We start from the raw sequence: 3,215 nt of genomic DNA on the forward strand, positions 1-3,215 counted from the left end.
GGTCGAGGTCCGGGAGCGGGTGACGGGCGTGCCTGGGGCTCGCCCCCGCGCGGTCGTCGGAGCGGGCTGAGCTCCCGCGCCCGCGCAGTCCGGGGGGATGCGACCCGGGGCCCCGGGGCGGGGCGGGCGGCGGCGGCTGCATCGCGAGCGGCGCAGGGGGCGGGTGGCGGTGGCGGTGGTGGCCGCATGAGGCGCGGGGCCGGTGTCCGCGGGAGGGCGGCGCTGCCGGCGGCCCGGTCGCTCCCGCTGCAACTGCTCGCCGGCTCGCTGTGCCCTGCCAGCTGGGCCTCGGCCGCTCTCGTCTCGGCCGCCTCCCGAGCTGCCGCTGGTGACCACTCGCCGCGCCGCCGGAGGCTTCACCCGCGCCCTCCCCCAGGACGCGCCCGCGGAGCTCGGGCCCCTTCACCCCGGACGCGGAGGCCGCGCTGCGCGGGGCGGCGGCGAGGCCGGAAGATGGCCTGGGTGCTCAAGATGGACGAGGTGATCGAGTCTGGGCTGGTGCACGACTTCGACGCCAGCCTCTCGGGCATCGGGCAGGAGCTGGGCGCCGGCGCCTACAGCATGAGTGATGTGTTGGCATTGCCCATTTTCAAGCAGGAAGATCCTAGCCTTCCATTGGATGGTGAAACGAAACATCCACCCTTTCAGTATGTGATGTGTGCTGCCACATCACCAGCAGTAAAACTACATGATGAAACACTCACTTACTTGAACCAAGGTCAGTCTTATGAAATTCGGATGTTGGATAATCGGAAAACGGGAGATATGCCTGAGATCAGTGGAAAGTTGGTAAAGAGCATCATAAGGGTTGTATTCCATGACAGACGGCTACAATATACAGAACATCAGCAACTTGAAGGTTGGAAGTGGAATCGCCCCGGAGACAGACTTCTTGATTTAGATATTCCAATGTCTGTGGGCATAATCGACACAAGGACAAATCCAAGTCAGTTAAATGCAGTTGAGTTTCTGTGGGACCCTGCAAAACGCACATCTGCTTTTATTCAGGTACACTGCATCAGCACAGAATTTACTCCTCGGAAACATGGAGGTGAAAAGGGAGTACCTTTCAGGATCCAGGTTGACACCTTTAAGCAGAATGAAAACGGAGAATACACAGATCATCTTCACTCCGCTAGTTGCCAAATTAAAGTTTTTAAGCCTAAAGGTGCAGACAGAAAACAAAAAACTGACCGAGAAAAGATGAAAAAAGAACAGCTCATGAAAAAGAAAAGTATCAGCCGTCCTATGATACCACAATCCTCACAGAGTGTTCTCCGTGGCTTGATACCCCCACAACCTATGCGAATAACAGCCCTTCACCAGCGCCCACTTTCACCTCTTCCCAGCAGAGCACTTGCAGTGTCCCAGACAGCAATTCTTCTTCCCCAAATCATCAGGGAGATGGAGTTTCACAGGCATCTGGTGAACAAATTCAGCCTTCAGCTACAACCCAGGAAACACAATAGTGGGTGCTCAAAAACAGATTCTCTTCCTATACAAGACTGTTTTCTAATTTTTCAGGTGCCGACTTATTAAAACTGACAAAGGAAGATTTAGTTCAAATTTGTGGTGCAGCCGATGGAATTCGGCTCTATAATTCACTGAAGTCAAGGTCGGTTAGGCCCCGCTTAACCATCTATGTCTGCCAGGAGCAGTAGTGCCACCCTGCAAGCGCAGCAGCAAGCTGCAGGCAGTGGAGGCGAGAATGGCAGTGGGACGCCTTACGTTTACCATGCAATCTACTTGGAAGAAATGGTTGCCTCAGAAGTTGCGCGAAAACTTGCGTTGGTGTTTAATATTCCTCTCCACCAAATTAACCAGGTTTACAGACAGGGTCCCACTGGCATCCACATTCTTGTTAGTGATCAGATGGTTCAAAACTTTCAAGATGAGAGTTGTTTTTTATTCTCTACAGTAAAAGCTGAAAATAATGATGGTATCCACATAATTTTGAAGTGATGTCTTATGTAGACTGAACTATATCCAGTACCAAATAAAGTCACGCTAAAAGTGTGTGAAGACTGAATCCAAGAAGTCTTGGGATTGGATTTTACTATATGAAATGTTTCATATTGAAAACACAGATGACCTTTCTAATGAGTTGTATGAGAGGCAAATCTCACTGTCACTGCCATAGCCAAGCTTCCTCGTGAGAGTGAGCACGTGGGGACAGCGTGCATCCAGCTCTGGAGGCCATGGGGCAGGCATGGCTACCTGCTTCTCTGGCAGAGGCCAGTAGATACAGTTCCCAGAAGCAGCCCTTGGGCTTTTTACACTGTATGCGGTTTGGAAATGAATGTAAAACTTAACCATGGGCATTTACCTATCTGTGCCAGTTTGGTTTTTATTGCCTGAACCTTATGCTGACCTGGGGAGGAGATGGGGGACAGTGCTATTGTGGAGCCAGAAAGGATTCCTTCAGCAGAGAGATGGACTGTGCTGATGTGGTGATTGTCAGTCAGGTAAGAGGCTCGGCACCTTCTCAGAAGAAATCATGTCTAAGGGTATAGGTGTGAAATGATCATGCCAGACTGGAGAGGATCCAAGCCAGGAAGATGGGCTTGAAGCAAACTGCATTATCAGGAGTACCTTGGTGAGAGGATCAGTGTAAATCCTAATAGGTACAAAGACTTGTGTTTTTGCTTTGTCACAGATTTATTGAATAACTGTTTTGCTTCTACTTCCAATTTTAGCATTTTAGTTTCTGGTTTTCATTTTTTTTGAAGCCTCCTTGCCTTTTAAACTCGTGGTTTTCTTTCTTGTTTCCTTCTTATTTCTCCACCCCCTTACTCCTGAGCATTTTTAAAGACCTACCCTAGACATTGGAAATAGGTGACATAGGTAGGAGGCACAAAGTTTTATTGTTGGTAGCTTCTGAGTTGGTGTTATGGGACCTTTGTTATGAACAAGATGAGATTTTTCATGGAAACACTAGATATCATAAATCTAACACTAAAATGTACCAAAAAAAAATCCCTTGGTCTCTTGTCAGATATTGAGCTTCAGTACAATCATGAATAAACATTTTGATTGAGAGGTTTTTAATAACCACACCATGGTTTTTTCTTAAAGTATGCATCTTTCATAAAAAGTGTGCTAGCATACTTCCCCCCCCCCACCCACCAAAGGGAATCCACTGGTTTCTTCTTTTGCTCCTCCCTTCCCAGAATTCATTGAGCATTTTTTGAGGCCTATGGTGTATCAGACTGAAT

General features: G+C 49.1%; 1 pseudogene across 1 annotated transcript; it reads left to right on the forward strand.

The window, feature by feature from the left end:
* On the forward strand, positions 1 to 2,987 carry LOC308658387 (upstream-binding protein 1-like; annotated as a pseudogene). The gene has a single exon. The product of its transcript is annotated as an upstream-binding protein 1-like (transcript).
* Positions 2,988 to 3,215: the final 228 nt, after the last annotated feature.

Source organism: Spermophilus citellus (assembly GCF_964194105.1).
Source record: "Spermophilus citellus genome assembly, chromosome: 1".
Taxonomy (NCBI): Eukaryota; Metazoa; Chordata; class Mammalia; order Rodentia; family Sciuridae; genus Spermophilus; species Spermophilus citellus.